Below are 17,430 nucleotides of genomic sequence, written 5' to 3' on the forward strand. Positions count from 1 at the left end.
GGAAGGAATCTGGCTCTTTTATCTAGGCTGGAGTACAGTGGCGTGATCTTGACTCACTACAACCTCTGTCTCCCGGGCTCAGGCAATCCTCCTGCCTCAGCCTCCTGAGTAGCTGGGACTACTGGCATGTGCCACCATGCCCAGCTAATTTTTTTGTGGTTTTGGTAGAGACAGGGTCTCACCATGTTGCCCAGGCTGGTCTCGAACTCCTGAGCTCAAGTGATCTGCCCGCCTCAGCCTCCCAAAGTGCCGGGATTAGAGGCACAAGCCACTGTGCCCAGCCCCTAAACACCATTTTAAGAGCAATCATGGAAATTGAGAAGGGAAAAAGAAACACTAGTGATCCTGTCACTCCCTGTATCAACGTTTTATTTATGCATTTTTATTTTTATTTATTTAGATTGGTTGATTGACAGGATCTTACTCTGTTTGTCACCCAAGCTGGAGTGCAGTGGCACAATCATGGCACATTGCAGCCTTGACTTTCCAGGGTCAAATGATCCCCCTGCCTTAGCCTCCCAAGTAGCTAGAATTATAGGCACATGCCACCATGCCTGGCTAATTTTGTTATTTTTTTATTTTGTAGAAATGAGGTCTTATTATGTTGCCCAGGCTGGTCTCAAACTCCTGGGTTCAAGCAATCCTCCTGCCTTGGCCTCCCAAAGTGCTGGGATTACAGGCATGAGCTGCTGTGCCTGGACTGTATCAATGTTTTACATTTTCTATTTTCAGCCCTGTGTAAAAGATAAAGAGAAAAGTTCACAGGGACATTGTCTGGTGATCCTAGTGGACATCTCATGGGCTGCCCTGGCCAACATTCCACCCTTGCATTTTCCAGCACCAGTGGACGGATTGATGTCCTTTCTTAAGTCCGATCTGCTGGACCACCACAAATGTGTGACCTGAGTGCTTAGACTTGACATCTCTCCATCCCACCATGGCCTGGAGAGAACAGAAGAGCTCATTCTAAGTGAATCAGGCTTGGATAGAATGAGAGGTGGCCAATGGATGTTTTGATCTCTAATTTTTTTTTTTTTTTCCTAGATGGAGTGCAGTGGTGTGATCTTGGCTCACTGCAACCTCCGCCTCCGGGGTTCAAGTGATTCTCCTGCCTCAGCCTCTCCAGTAGCTGGGATTGCAGGTATGCGCCAACACACCTGGCTAATTTTTGTATTTTTAGCAGAGACAAGGTTTCACCATGTTGGCCAGGCTGGTCTCAAACTCCTGACCTCAGGTGATCCACCTGCCTGGGCTTCCCAAAGTGCTGGGATTACAGGTGTGAGCCTCTGCGCCCGGTCTCAATGGATGTTTTGAAAAGGATTGTATAAGGGCTAAGTAAGACAGAGACCCAGACATGACCTCTGGATTTGGCAGAGTGGAGATCATCAGTGGTCTGACAAGAGCAGTTTTAGGGGAGCAGAAGAGGCAGAAGCCACTTATCAGAAGCCACTTTGGGGCAGGTGAAAGAGGATGATAGGAGAGGAAGAGAACTGTTTGGAAAAGTTTTGCTGTAAAGGACAGCTGGGAATGGAGCAGCAGCGAGAGGGGTGATGGGCAAGAGGAAGGGAATTTTTCAGAAGGGAGATAGGAGAACATGTCTGTATGTTGATGGGAATAATCCGGTGGACAGGAAGAGACTGATTATGCAGGAGAAAGGGGGAAATGGTTGCAATAGTAAAGTCTCAGGAAGCTAGAGAGGTTACGCCTTCTGTGGAAAGAGCGGTCACAGAGGTCTGAGAGTGGCAGAGTGAACTCACCCAGGTAAGATAGGCTTGCCAGCCAGGGCCCAGTGCCCATTTGAGATTTGTGATGATTGTTTTGAAGTGGAATCATTGAGTAACAGCAGAGGCATGAGGTGAGAGAGGATGGTGGCTGTGGGGTTGGATTTGGGACAGAGTTTGGACATGCCCAGCCCAGGACTTGCTCATGGATTGATATGACCGGGAGAGGATGAAATCAAGGACAAGGATGAAACTGAGACAACTCATTGTTCTTGACTTGAATAAGTGGATGGGTGGGTGCCATTGATGAAGAGAGAGTGGGCAGAGCCTAAGAGCTCTGTTTGATGCATGTTAACATGAGATGATTTGAGATGATTATTAGCATCCAACAGGCGAGACCCAGCAGGCAGTTGGGCAAGTCTGGGGTGTAAGGGGAAGGTTGCTGTTTTCTCCTCTGCTCTGCAGTATATGAAAACACCCCATGGGCTGGGCCAGGGTATGTGACATTCACCATCATAATGTGCACACAAGCAGAGGAAGCGCTTCTGAATTTCCCACTAGACTGCGAGCTCCTTGTGAGAAGGGCCTGGATTTTGTTTACTAGCACCTTGTAGGGCACCCCAGAACCCAGCAGGCATTCAATCAGTATTTTCTGCTGGATAGATGAATAATGTCATAGTCCTCCCATCCTCTGGAAACCAGGTGGCTTTTTAAAGTCTGGGACAGGTACCTTCTTAGTTTAATGAGGTCTTACTAATTATAATGGTGACAATGATGCTTTGGGAATGACTTATAGTCAGGAAGGGCCAACTGGTCTTCTGAATAATGATTTAAGTAGGTCGCACCGTGATGGCTCAGAGTGACACGGCAGGCCAGGTGAGTGTAGGAGGGTGGAGTGGGTGATTGGATATACAAAGAAGGCAGTTCCAATTCTATCAGTAAGCTGGGTTTGTTTTGTGACCTTAGGCCAGAGACTTGGCTTCTCCAGGCCTCAGTTTCCTTTTTTTTTTTGAGATGGAGTCTCGCTCTGTTGCCCAGTACACAGTGGCATGATCTCAGCTCACTGCAACCACCGCCTCCCAGGTTCAAACAATTCTTCTGTCTCAGCCTCCCGAGTAGCTGGGATTACAGGCGCCCGCCACTACGCCCGGCTAATTTTTGTATTTTGAGTAGAGATGGGTTTCACCATGTCGGCCAGGCTGGTCTCGAACTCCTGACCTCATGATATGCCCGCCTCGGCCTCCCAAAGTGTTGAGATTGCAGGCATGAACCGCCACATCTGGCCTCTCAGTTGCCTTTTTACTTATTTATTGTTTTAATGGGAATGATAGGGATCTATCCCCTGCCCCCAGATGGCCATAGGCACGCTAGTAAAAGTGATCATTGTCATGTTTCTTTCTTTTTTTTTTTTTTTTTTTTGAGATGGAGTCTTACTCTGTCACCCGGGCTGGAGTGCAGTGGCACTATCTTGGCTCACTGCAACCTCTGCCTCCCAGGTTCAGGTGATCCTGCCTCAGCCTCCTGAGTAGCTGGGATTAAATGTGCCTGGCACCACGCTAGGCTAATTTTTGTATTTTTAGTAGAGGCAGGGTTTCGCCATGTTGCCCAGGCTGGTGTTGAACTCCTCAGGCGATCCACCCGCCCTGGCCTCCCAAAATGCTGGGATTACAGGCATGAGGCACTGGGCCCAGCCGATCCTGGTGTTTCTGTGGCAAATAAGGGAACTTAATAAACCCAAGGCTGAGCATTCGTTCTCAGAAGCCGGGTTCTCATCTCTGCTCTAGGAAATGTAGCCCGGGCCCTGGACTCTGTGAAAGAGGCCAGTCATGTTCTAGCAAAAAGACAACTCCAGGACTTGGCCTTGAGGAAGGGTAGATGGCAAACAGTCCGCATTTGTTCCTCTTGTCACCTGTGTGTCACAGGGCCCTGTTGGGAACGTTTCTAGTGTCCTCTGGCTGAACCAAGCAGGTGTAACCCAAAAGGCAGATGGCCTGTACTGCTCTCCTCCTGCCAAATCGCACAGCCCCATGATCGAAACACCAGGAGAGCTTCAGGAGGAAGTGGGTGCCTGGGGTGTGTGAGTGCCTCAGAAAGAAGGGAGGAGGAACTAGCATGCGGTGGAGGACAGAGATGCCACAGATGCTGGAGTTCCTGCAAGAATAAAGTATGACCCTGCGGCAGGCAGCTGGGCTAGGAGACATAACACCACAGAGAGATGGAGACTAGTAGAATGTGAGGCATGGAATAGCCTAACCTCTGTGATGTTATAGAAGAGGAAGCTGAGACTCAACAAGGGTCACCCATGTGTTCACCAGGTCTTTTGTTTTCTTTTTTTTTCTTTTTCTTTTCTTTTCTTTTTTTTTTTTTTTTTTGGAGACAGAGTCTCACTCTGTCGCTCAGGCTGGAATGCAATGGCGCAATCTTGGTTCACTGCAACCTCCACCTCCCGGATTCAAGCAATTCTCCTGCCTCGGCCTCCCAAGTAGCTGGGATTACAGGCACATGCCACCACACCTGGCTAATTTTTTGTGTTTTAGTGGAGACAGAGTTTCACTGTGCTGCCCAGGCTGGTCTTGAACTCCTGAGCTCAGGCAATCTGCCCGCCTTGGCCTCCCAAAATGCTAGGATTACAGAGATGTGAGCCACCATGCCCATCCCACCAGATATTTTTCAAGAGTCAATTAGATGCCAGAAGCTGAGCCAGCTGATGATTAAATATTGCAGTACAACACATCACTCCAAAACTCGGGCTGAAAACAACTGCCATTTTATTATGTCACATTTCTGTGGGTTGACTGAGCTCAGCTGTGTGTTTTGCTGTCTGTGGTGATAGCTAAGGTGTCTAGGGCATGACACGGCTGGAACCTCCAAGATGGTCCATGCACAGAGATGGCAACCATGCTGACTGTTGGCTATGAGGTTCAGTGGGGCTTTCACCTGGAGTGCCTCAGTTCTCTTCTATGTGGTTTCTCCATGTGCCCTGTGCTTCTTACAGCATGGTGCCTGGATTCCTAAGGTCAAGAAGTGAAAGCTTCAGTTCTCTTAAAGCCTGAGCTTAGAAATCCCAGAATGTCACAGCTACTGCATTCTACTGGACAAAGCCAGTCATGGGGTGTTTTATTTATTGTTGCATAACAATCCCAAAATGTGGTTTAAAATGACGTTAAACATTTATCTCTCATAGTTTCTGTGGGTCAGGAATTATGGAGCAGTTTTTCTGGGCAGTTCAGGTTGGGAATGTCCATGAGATTGCAAGGAAAATGTTGGCCAAGGTTGCACTCATCTGAAGGCTTGACTGAGGCTGGAGGATCCATTTCCAAGGTGGCTTACTCATATAATTGACAAACTGGTGCTTGTCGTTAGCAGGTAGTCTCAGTTTTTCTGCACATCAGCCTCTCCACAAGCTGCCTGAGTATCTTCACAACCTGATGGCTACTTTTCCCCAAGCAAGTAATCCAGGAGACCAAGGCAGCAGCCCAAATGCCCTTTATAAGGAGCCTGAGAAATCATACTTTCTCATTTCCACCATGCTCTATCTACCATGACCCCTGACTCATGGTGGAAGGAGAGATTATGAAAGAGCAGGAATGACCAGGAAGTGAGAATTGTGGGGGCCATTCTGGAAGTTGGCTACCTCACAAGGCCAGCCCAAGATTCCAAGGGATGGAGAAAAAAGCTATAGCTGTGGATGGGAGAACAGTCATGACTAAGTGGCCATCTTTAAGCAATCAGACCCAACTGTCAGGACGTAGCAGAGGACCAGTCAGAAGGGGCTCATTGCCCACAGAGCTCCCAGTCTAGAGGACCACACAGAAAACTAGCAGCAGAGAATGGATGTGTCTATAATCTTCATTATATAGATGAGAAACCTGAGTCTAAGAAAAGGCAAATTGTATGTCGAAAGTCTTACGGTGGCCGGGCGCGGTGGCTCAAGCCTGTAATCCCAGCACTTTGGGAGGCCGAGACGGGCGGATCACAAGGTCAGGAGATCGAGACCATCCTGGCTAACCTGGTGAAACCTCGTCTCTACTAAAAAATACAAAAAAAAAAAAAAAAAGAAAGTCTTACGGTAAGTGTCAGAGCTGGGATTCACACTGAGACCCTCTGACTTCAAGCCAAGCCATTTTCTGTCTTATGTTATATTGCTGCTTATTATGTGACCACATTGCATTTTAAATATAGAATATAAAATCATATATGTATAGTGTAAAACAGCTATGAAAAACAAATTAAACAAACAAAAGAACAGGAGGAAACACAAAATGTTGACAGCTGTTATTAGGTTGTAAGAAAATGAGTTTTTGGCTGGGCACAGTGGCTCACACCTGTAATCCCAACACTTTGGGAGTCTGAGGTGGGAGGATCACTTGAGGTCAGGAGTTCGAGACCAACCTGGCCAACATGGTGAAACCCCTTTTTTACTAAAAATACAAAAATTAGTCGTGCATGGTGGTGCGCGTCTGTGTGATCCCAGCTACTCGGGAGGCTGAGGTGGGAGAATTGCTTGAGCCTGGGAGGCAGAAGTTGCAGTGAGCTGAGATCGTACCACTGCACTCCAGCCTGGGTGACAGAGCCAGACTCTGTCTCAAAAAAAAAAAAAAAGAGTCTTTTCTTCCTTCTTCTATGTTTCATTATTTTAAAAATATACTAAATGAGCTTCTATCATGTTCATAACAGAAAAACCCAAACCATTTTCTTGCTGCGGTGGATCCCACAGGCTCAGCAGGGGAGGGCTGCGGGGACGGCGCAGAGGTTAAAGGTGGGGGGTCCTCCACCTGCGGATTTTGGTTCCTCCTCTGCTGTGGGGTATCCATTGCGAGGCAAGTTTCTGGTTCTTCTGAAAGGCCTGTGGCTATTAATTAACTTACTTCTGCAAACAAAACTGCCCCTTCAGGCGAGGTGTTGGAGGAAGAATCTCAGAAAAGAAGGGTTATGCTTCTGACACTCCAGGAGTGGGTGGAATAAAGAAAACTAGAGGCTGATGTTTTCCCTCCTGGGTGGGGTAGACCTATAATGCTGTTTTCTGGTTCAAGATCAAGGTGACTGCCTCTCCAATATGAGTTTATGTACTGGGACAACCAGAGAGAATATTTCAAATGGATGCTGTCTTGGAAATACCAGGATACGTAGTCATTGTAGATAGAAGCTGCTTGGTTGTTCGGAACATTTAGAAGTCTTTTTGGTTTCCTGCAACCATATGATATCTTCTTTCACTTCTATATTTGATTTTTGAGGCTTTAGCACCTCATCCCATTGTCTTCCTGCATGCCTTACATTCCATGGTCAGTAATTTTCTCTATAGTAAAATACATCAGCTTCCATTAGTTGGGCAACTATTATGTAAAGATGCTATACTAAGCAATTTACATACACAATCTTTACAAAAACGTACGATGTGGACATCGGCAATTTCTAGACGAGGGGCTCAGGGAAGTTCAATAACTTCTCCAAGGTCACACAACTCGGAAACAATAGAGGTGGACACTGAACCCAGGTCGAAATCTGAGCCCAGGTTGAAATGACCTCAAAGCCACTAGCCTAATGCTGCCTCCCTAAAAGAATACTGTAACATTAAAAGACATTTGATATCTTATATCCCTCCATCTTAACGTAAGATATCTTTTTTGGCTCCAAATTTATCCCTCTTTTTGAAAATAGTCTGTACCACACACCTCTTAAACACCCTCTGAGATCCTTCCAGCCACTGCTGTGGCAGTCAGACCTGTGAATGTCCCCAGCAGCTCTGGCAGGTATAAACTGACAGTATCTTGCCTCAGGCCTGCAGTTGCCATCTCTCAGCCCCAGCCCAAGGCATCTCTTTTGACACTGCAGCTTAGAAAGCACTGGAACCCATTCAGTGCCAAGCCAGTGCATTCTGGAAACTCGGCTCAGGCAGGTGTGCAGAGCCTTTTACCTTTGGAGAAGGGGCCAGTGGGTAAGTGCCCTCCCCTTTACTCCAGGGGTGGGTCCTGAGACACTTCTTACAGTCCTCAGACAGTCCCTCTAAATCAAGCAGCCAGGAATGTGGCCACCCCAGTGACACACACTCAAGTGCTTCTGCCTCCCTCCCTGTGTCAGTTCCTGGAGCCTCAGTTATGCTCCCTGGGCTCACACCCCCCAATAGTGTATTCACATATAAGCTTTTGTCTCAAGCTCTGCTTTCTGGGCAACTCTCACAGATCCAAACATTTTCCTTGCCTAAACTCTCACCCAAATATCTTCGTTTTCTAAATCAGAAAATGGGTGCTAAGTAACCATATGGAAATGATGAAAGCTAGCAATTCCACCATTTCCACTCACAATTCTGTTGAACAACCCAGGAAGGAGCCGGCATCTCCCGCTTATTCCTAGGTATTCTATATCTGGGTATATAAATCACCTTTTCAAGGTTATGAACCAAAAACACCCAACCTTCCTCTGTGTTTGGGTGGATGTATATGTTGTTAAATGGCCAGTTGAGCCCTTCCACTTCTGCTATTTTAGGTGTGGTGTGTTCTGGTGGGGCTGAGAGGTGTCCCAGCTGAAGGGCTGGGGCTGTCATCCATTGGCTATACTGCTGACCCTCTGTCCCTGGAGTTAGAATCGTGTTCGGGGGTGATTCCAGGCAAGCTCAAGATTGGATTTCCCATGCTGGAATGGAGGCAGGAGGACAGTAGTCACAAGCAGGGGACCTTGTGGTTGGAAGGCAACAAAGATGGCGGGCAATGTCAAGGTCATCAAGAGAGCAAGGGAGTATGTGCTGAAAGGCATATTCCTTCTCTGTGGAGAGTGTTGGGAAGGCCCTGAGAGACAACGCGCGGAATCAGGGCAGAAAAGGAGGAAAATGTCAGTCTTTCTCTTTAGAAATTCCACCCTGGCACTGCTCCACATCAGTTAGAAGCTGCCATTCCCCAGCGGGCCTTGGAATGACAGAGCTTTGCGCCATTTATATTTAATAACCTCAGGCCTCACATGCTAACTAGCAAAGTAAATAATGAGCATCACCACTGTCTGCTGCCCCATTATGGCAGGGAATTATTCTTGTGAGTGCATCCACCACTTGAGGCATCTCTAAAGCCCCTGATGACGTCCCTCAAGGAGCCCTTTCCACAAATGCTTGTATCTCAAAGGTGGTAGGAGTCCTGATTATAAACAAGTTTTCATTTCAGAAGGAAAACCAGTCATGAATGAGCCTCTCCCCCTGCCCCCGATCTTGCAGAGCCTTCCCAGTGCTGGTTCAGAGTGGAAAGAAAGTGCTGGATCCTTGCCCAGTCCTCAGATTGATTATTTCCCATAAAGGAACCAGGGGAAGAGAAAACCCAGGAGTTGAGCATCTTTAGAAACTCCAATTCTGTGGCCACACCTGACCTTGTCATCACTTGGAATGGTTCACCAACGAACAAAGTCGGTTTCCTCTCATCTTTCCTGCCACCACATATTTCCTCCCATCTATCCCCTCTCCTTTGGATTTCCTATCCAGCATGGAACCCGTGACCTATCTTTTCAACCACCCTGTTGTCAGTGTCCTCAACACCGTCCTGTCTGTCCATCCCTAACCCTGGGATTCTCCATACCTGGCTTCTGTGGCTAAGCCCCAGAGAGTCATCCACCCAACTCTGCAGACCTGGTGCCACCACAAACGCATGGGTTTCCCCCTCTCCATCGGGCAGCTCCCACTTTCATTCCTCTTGGTGGCTTTTCCAGACCCTCACGGTACCCCTCAAAGCCCTTCGTCATCCCCTCCCCACCCATTCTCGAGAGATGACTTTGCTTCCTACCTCCACCCAGGGCCATTCTCTTGTCCCCTTGGGTCTCCTTGGACCCTATCATGACAGTCTTCCACTGCACAGTCTCTTCATTCTTCTTTTTTTTTTTTTTCTTTTTTTTGAGATGGAGTCTCACTCTGTTGCCCAGGCTGGAGTGCAATGGTGTGATATCAGCTCACTGCAATCTCCACCTCCCAGTTTCAAGGGATTCTCCTGCTTCAGCCTCCCGAGTAGCTGGGATTACAGGCATGCACCACCACATCTGGCTAATGTTTGTATTTTTAGTAGAGACAGGGTTTCACCATGTTGGCCATGCTGGTCTCAAACTCCTGACCTCAAGTGATCCACCCGCCTTGGCCTCCCAAAGTGTTGGGATTAAAGGCATGAGCCACTGCACCTGGCCAATTCTTCTTTTTCCTTAACTCTTCTCCTCAGCCCAGCTCTAGGGAGCCTCTACATTTCCAGCCACATCTATGCTGCATGTGTCAATGACCCTACTCTTCTAATTTTGAAATCCCGAAGCATACTTTCAGGCCTCTTCTAATTTGACCCTTCTGTGGCATCTGTTGCTGTTGCCGTAGCATCTGTTGCTCTCTCTTTCAATGTCTTCTCCCTTGGGTTTGGTGACTCTTACTTGGGTTTTTGTAAACTTTCTGGCTTCTCTTCATAATGACCTTCATCTGGCCACCCCTAAAAACATTATTGGGTTCCCCAGGGGTTCTAAGTGCCTATTCTGTGTCCCCACGGCTCCTGGGCTTCCCTCTAAGGAAGCCTATAATGGTCTATCAACGTGTCAGTTTCTCTACTAGATCTAGCATCTACAAGTGCCTTGATCTCTATCCCCAGTACTGAGCCCACCACTTGGTACTGAGTGCACAGTGATTGCTCATTAATGGTGTGGCTTGTGGCATAATGATCCCTAATCTTTGTTAGATGTACATATGGATCAACGTTTTGGTTTTCTGTACTTCTTAACCATTTCTATCTCTAAGAGTGCAATGTCAAAAACAGAATTAAAAATCTTAGGCTGGGCATAGTGGCTCATGCCTAATCCCAGCACTTTGGGATACTGAGGCAGGAGGATCATTTGAGCCCAGGGGTTCATGACCAGCTTGGAACAAGACAGCAAGACCTCATCTCTAGAAAAAGTAGAAAAAAATTTGCCGGGTGTAGTGGCACATGCCTGTAGTCCCAGCTACTCAGGAGGTTGAGGTGGGAAGATCACTGGAACCCAGGAGGTCAAGGCTGCAGTGAGCCATGAGTGTGCCACTGCACTCTAGCCTGGGCAACAGAGAAAGACCCTGTTTCAAAACAACAACAACAAAAATCTTAGAGCATTTTTTGGTTTGTTTAGAGATTGGTGAGAAAAATAGGGATTCTCCTGAAATGCAATAATTGGGAGTCTTTCAAGTATATCAGAACCTATGTGGGCTTAACCTGATAGTTGAAACCTGGGTTTCAAGAGAGCCTGGCATGAGGGTTGAGGGGGTGGGGGTAGAGAAAGAGGGCAGAGTATTAGCTTGGGCTTGCATTCCTGTGACTTAAGATCCTACTCTAGGTGAAAAAATTTAGATCACTTTGTACATGCTATACATATAGAGTAGTTATTTGGGGGACAAAGTAAGGAATCTTGCTTGATATCTGAATTTAGCATCACAATCCCTAACCTTTTTCAGAGGTCACTACATTGAGTCACAGACGCCACGCTCTAAAATCACTCTTTTAAGCATGATTTGGGCCAGGCACAGTGGCTCACGCCTGTAATCTCAGCACTTTGGGAGGTTGAGGCAGGAATATCACTTGAGCCCAGGAGTTTGAGACCAGTCTGGGCAACATGGCGAGACTCCATCTCAAACAGAACAAAACAAAGCAAAACAAAATGTGATTTATAAGTTCAAAGTTCATATGTATTCATACATATTTTTCATTTGATTTTATTTTCCTGTCAGTCCAAGCGGGCAGAATATGTTATTGTTCCCATTTTATAGATGAGTGATCTAAGACTCAAAGAGATTTAATTATTCAACCTGTTCAAGGTCAAACAAATGGTAAGTTAGAGCAATGGGACTTAAACTCCAAGTCAGTGCTCCTATATTATACTTCCTTTTGATGAAGATGAGTGATATTTGTTTCTTTTGCCTTTTGAAGTTATCCATCCTGTTTCTGGTAGCAAGACAGGGCATCTTGGCAGGCACTGGAGAAGCCTGGTGGTTAGGGTCATGAGTGCTGGCTATTTCTTCAACTAGTCCTGCTATCTTGGACACATCACTAATCTGTGAACTTCAGTTTCTGCATCCATAAAATGGAGAAAATAATGGTCATATCTACCCTAAAGAGTTACTGTAAGGTTTCAGTGATTACTATGTGCAAGGGACTTGGCATAGTACCTGGCACATAGTAACCTCTTAAGTTAGAAAACAGGCCGGACACAGTGGCTCATGCCTGTAATCCCAGCACTTTGGGAGGCCGAGGTGGGCAGATCACCTGAGGTCAAGAGTTCGAGACCAGCCAGGCCAACATGGTGAAACCTTGTCTCTACTAAAAATACAAAAACAAAATTAGCTGGGTGTGGTAGCACGTGCCTGTAGTCCCAGCTACTGGGGGAGGCTGAGGCAGGAGAATTACTTGAACTCAGGAGGCGGAGGTTACAAGTGAGCCAAGATCACGCCACTGCACTCCGGCCTGGGCGACACGACAGAGGCTGACTCCATCTCAAAAAAAAAAAAAAAAAAAAAGGTAGGAAATGTTATTGTGTGATGATATGTTCACTTATTTTTCAATGCATCCAAATTCCTCACATTTCAAAAAGAAGGGATCCTTCTAAGTGTTCATGCTGGATCTTACTGGCTTCTAGCTTGAGATCTGGTTGGAATGTATTAATTCATTTAACACTTATGTGGAGCTTGGTAGGGAAAGGAGGTTGGTGGGCACTCTGAGAGGCACATTGCCAGCTTCCAAGGACCTTTGCAGGGGGCAGCTCCAGGGCTCCTACCCTTTCTCTCTCTCTCCCTGAGTTAGGGGGCTGAAGATGTGGCCAAGGAGAGTTTCAGGCTGTCTCCATTGACAACTGCCTTTGTTGCACATTTCCAGATAACCACAACTGGAAACCTCTCCTGTTGGGACATGAATTCCTCTTCCTTTGGGAACAGCAATAGAAACAAGTGATGATCCCAGGCAGTAATGCCTGCAGCCCAGAGACTGCACTCTGATAAGGCTGATCAATCCTTGTGCAGAGTCGCCCCTGGCAACACAACACCCATCAGTAATCACAGCACAAACAGAGTTATTGTGTGGAGGCCATTCCAAGAGCCCGAGATCTGTGTGGCAGACGGCTGACCTGCAAGATCTAGTGGGCGGGGGCTGACCTCCAAGTCTGAGGACAATGACTTCTGGGTCAGGCGGGTGTCTAGACCTGCAAGATCTGACCTCCAAGTCTGAGGGCAGTGACTTCTGGGTCAGACAGGTGTCTGGGATACTAGGGAGAGGAATGTTGCCAGAATGGTGAGCAGGGCTTGATGGCATTGGAATGAGGCACCAGAGTAGCAGGGCATTCTTCTGGGATTATGACTGGGCCTGGTGGTGAGCAGGAGTGTGTCTGCCATTAAGATATTTATGCACTGTCTCACGGGTCAGAGAACTAGCCTGGCTTCCCCTTGCTTGAGGCATCAAATCTTCTTCCTGCTTGAGGATTTCCAACTTTCAGCTGTTGTTTATCTGGGTCCAGTGCCCTTCTACACTCAGTTCTTGGCATGACTTATTCTGTTCTGAGTGTCTTAGTAGGTCACCTCCACCCTTACTAGCAAGTCTCCCAACCATATTACTAATTCTGAGGATGAAAGGAGTTTGGCTTTCATTTTGCCAGTTGAATTTGAATTTCATGACTATGATAGACTCAAAATATGCACCTGAGTGTGGTCCTTGTACCACCTGCATTAGAATCACCTGGAGGGAGGGATGTTGCAGGCCATCCCAGACTTAGTGAATTACAGGCTCTGGGGTGGGACTTAGAGATCTTCATGTTTAAACCCTCCAGGATGATCTGACGTTGAAGTTTGGGACCCACTAAGGCAGGAGACACACTGACAGGAAATGTGGATATGCAGAGGGAACTCTCCCTATATGCCAGTGCTTCTGCCAGCCAACCCAGGTTCACAGAAGATAAATGCACAATGGGCATTGCCATCCCAGGAAGCTCATTCTAAGTGAGAATTTACCTCTCTGAGCCTCAGCTATTGCCTCTATAAAAATGAGTAGTTAATACCAGGTAAGTTCTAAGCTCTAAGAACTCGTGGCCGGGCACGGTGGCTCACGCCTGTAATCCCAGTACTTTGGGAGGCCGGGGCGGTGTATCACGAGGTCAAGAGATTGAGACCATCCTGGCCAACATGGTGAAACCTCGTCTCTACTAAAAATAACAAAAATTAGCCAGGCGTGGTGGCGTGCTCCTGTAGTCCCAGCTACTCGGCAGGCTGAGGCAGGAGAATCGCTTATAACCCTGGAGGCGGAGGTTGCAGTGAGCCCAGATGACGGCACTGCACAGAGCGAGACAACGAACAAACAAAAAAACTAGTAACAGAGTTAGTTCAGGATAGGATGTGGTAGTGCGGTAGTTAGGTGGGGGAAGTACATAATGTTGAAAACTGGGAATTTGCCTTTTAAAATCAACTTCTGCAGTTGGACGGGGATAGATGTGTCTGATGGCCCTCTAAAATGCAAATCGAGTGAATCTGCCCAGGGGGATACCCCTGGTTCTCTGAGCCTCAGTCACCCCACCTCACCCCCTCAGCCCTAGTCTCAAGGGCACTTGTTGCTGCTGGACTGCATGAAGAGGAAATTAAGAAGTGTAAAGAGCTGGGGAGAGCCTGCAGCCCCGTGTGGGGAGAGTGAAGCTCTTGTCCCTCTCACCTGGGGCTCTTCCAGGTAACCCTCCCCACCTTCTCTCCCTAGCTCCAAGGGCGGTGGCCCCTTTAACAGACCTGACAAATCGCTCGCCCATTTCCGCGGCCTCACCTCAGAGCGCGGTAGAACTGGATTGGTTGGGCCTGGCGTGCCGTTTGCTCCGCCCCCGCGCCCTCTGGTTGGCGGCGGCGGCCGCGAGCGCTGGGCGGGTCCGCCGGCGGGGCGGGGCGGCGTGCGCCCGGGGGCGGGCGGGCTGCAGGGCGGCAGGACCGCGGCCGGTGCCCCTGCCGAAGCCGGAGTCGCGGCAGCCGGGAGCACGGGCGCCGGCGCAGTACAATGAGGCAGCCAGCGGACCTGGGGTGAGCAGTCTCGGGGCCAGGCGGGGGCGGTGGAGGGAGCGCCCCGTGGAGAAGGCCCGGGCTGGGCGCGGATCGACCCCGCGGGCTTCAGAGTACCGGCCGGGTCCGGCGGCCCTTGGCGTGGCGGGGCTCGGCCCCCCACCCCGCTGTCACGGTCCGGGTATTGACGGGGACGCCCACCCGCGACGCTCCTGGGCGATCCCTTCCTTCGGGGCCCCGCTGGATGGCTCGGGCTCGACTCCGGCCGGAGGAGCTGCCGGCCCGGTTCCCTCAGCCTGCGGTCCCCGGCGCCGGGCAGGGAGGCACTGTCACGCGCAAACTAGAGGAAAACGGCTTGCAATTTTATGAATGGGGCCCCGGGTTCCTGCCGCCCCCCTCACCTGCGACGCGAAATGCTTGGAAGTCGAGAACCGCAGTTACTTTTACTCCAATCTGTCAAAGGTTGTCTGCGCCTCGGTTGTTTTCCTCCAACTCCTGGAGAACGCGGGTGGCGGTGGGGTGGTTTGAGTGCTTTAGCAGGGAGGCGTCGACGTGTCGAAATCCGGGGGATCGGAAGGTTAACAAGTGACATTGGGCTGAGGCCTAGCGCCAGGTGCCCTGCGGGGAGGCGGTGTGGCCGTGGACGCCGTAGCCGCTGGCTGCTGAGCACGGAAACCATACGGTGGGACCGGGGAAGGCGGGGAACGGCTAGCCACATTGCACCACACGCTGCCCAGAGCGCACGGCTGCCATGGGAGTTGGTGCAGGGGAGTCTTCCCCTTTTGAAAACGATTTTTGGAAAACTTAGCCCCACAGTGGGTTGACAGTTACTTAAACCATCGGTTGTTATGGTTACTGGGCATCAAATGTAAGGGCAAAGTCTGTTTCCACCCTCGCTCTGTCTCCAGAGCTATGAAGTACTTTGTCACTGTGTTTTACAGACACTGCCCAGGGAGCACAGCCTTTTTTAGAGCTGAGGGAAAATTGTGGGCTCCTTGAGGGCAGGGCTCGTGCCGTATTCACGTTTGAAGTGCCAGCGTCTTCACACCATCACCACTCTGCACATGCATTAAAAGGAATGAGTCTTTTACATGTTTCGAGGATTCTCAGAGGATTCAGAGGAGTCATTTCAGGAGCCAGGTATAAGCTGGAGAGGAAACAACGAGTGACTTTTATATGGAAAACAATAAGGAAAAATGGAGGGCAGGTTATCCTTGAACTCTGGAGTATGGGGAGTTTGAGGAGTCTAGGTTTGTGAGTTTTAGAGCTGGGTCACACAGAGACGCTTGTCTCATATTGGAAGAATGAAACTGCCATTTCTGTTCCCTCTTACCCAGACCATAAACAGTATTCTTTCAGAGACTCCCCAAACATGGTAGTTGGTCTAAAGTTATGGAAAACAAGCCTCCTGAGGTGATGTGGATAGAGTGGGCTTTTGCCATAACATTTCTTCCTTTTTTTTCTGGGCCCCTTTGGGAGTGTGAAGGCTTGGAGGGAGAGGATGTGGAGGACTCTGGGTGAACTAAACTTGCTTGCGTGTTTATCTCCAGTAAAAGGCACTGTGCCTGAGAGGAAGGAGATTAACAAATTGATTCACATCAGAAGATGGTGGTAATTGAGTCTACTGACAAGCAACCCAGGGGCTGGGATAGACGAGGAGGGAGGAAAAATTCAGGAGTTTGGTTTGGCCTGAGTGTTGGAGGTTTGAAGAGCGAGTTATGTCATCGTGTGAGAAGATTAGACACAGCATATACCAAACATAATGTTCATTACTGAGATTATGTTAGAGTGCTTCTGGAGAAGAAGCAGGAAAGATTAGACTTTTAGATAGAATAAATATGTAGCATGTTTTGGACAAAAAGCAGTTGCCTGGAGTCAGAAGAGAAATTATTTATTAATAATTTTGCTGTATGCCAGAAACTGCTAACATTATAGATATGATGGAGGGTTTTTTTTTTTGTTTTTTGTTTTTTGTTTTTAAAGGAGGAAGAGTTTGTTTCTGTATGCCATATTAGTTGCCTTTCCTTCAAGTCAAAAGCTCCTGTTTTCTGGAAGGTTTTCTGAATCCCTTGAGGAAAGAGAGGGGAGAACTGCACAGTTTATTACTTAATATGAGAACAGAGCAATGGGGAAATTCTCCTCACTGTAGATTACTTTCAGTATCAAACTGAATCTTCAAAGACCAGTTTTCTGTGTCAGGTTCAATATAAAATTATATTAATCCTCACATCTGTTGACTGGTATCTTTTGATGGAAAATTCCTGTTCTTTCTTTTTTTCCATTTATCAATTCATTCATTCAGAGTTAGGAAGTTCGTTAAACACACACTGTCTCTTGTCCTCTAGGTGTTTCTAGTTCATTTTCTTTGCCTGAATATCCCTCAGGGTCTGCTTTCTTCTGTCTGATCCTTATCTCCTGAAGGTCTCCTTGGGAATCACTGAGGTCACAGGGAATGATTATTCTTTGATTCTGTCCCAAGGCAGAAGACTAGTCTAGAAAAGAGAGCATTGTTGAGTTCCTACTCAGCCAGGTACTGTTTTCTGCCCCTTGTGTATATATCCTCTCCAGTCCTAGAGCAGCCCTCTAAGGGAGGTGTAATAGCCTCATTTTACAGAAGAGGAAACCGAGGCTCAGAGCAAATCAGTAACTTGCCTAAGGTGACAAGCTGGTTAGGTGGTGGAGCAAGAATGTCAGTCTAGGACATTGATTCAAAAAACGTGCTTTTTT

At 48.1% G+C, this 17,430-nt stretch overlaps 1 protein-coding gene across 3 annotated transcripts in view; it reads left to right on the top strand.

Annotated features, from left to right (window-relative positions):
* The first annotated feature begins 14,603 nt into the window (after positions 1 to 14,603).
* TEX2 (testis expressed 2) overlaps positions 14,604 to 17,430 on the top strand; it is a 114,489-nt gene continuing 111,662 nt past the window's right edge. For 2 of the 3 annotated variants that reach the window (XM_008012102.3, XM_008012104.3), the window contains exon 1: positions 14,604 to 14,724. The gene's annotated coding sequence lies outside the window, so the exon portion shown is untranslated. Of the gene's footprint in view, positions 14,725 to 15,145; positions 15,166 to 17,430 lie in introns of those variants that run through there. The other variant, XM_008012103.3, reaches the window with a different exon arrangement.

This window comes from Chlorocebus sabaeus, chromosome 16, assembly GCF_047675955.1.
Source record: "Chlorocebus sabaeus isolate Y175 chromosome 16, mChlSab1.0.hap1, whole genome shotgun sequence".
NCBI lineage: Eukaryota > Metazoa > Chordata > Mammalia > Primates > Cercopithecidae > Chlorocebus > Chlorocebus sabaeus.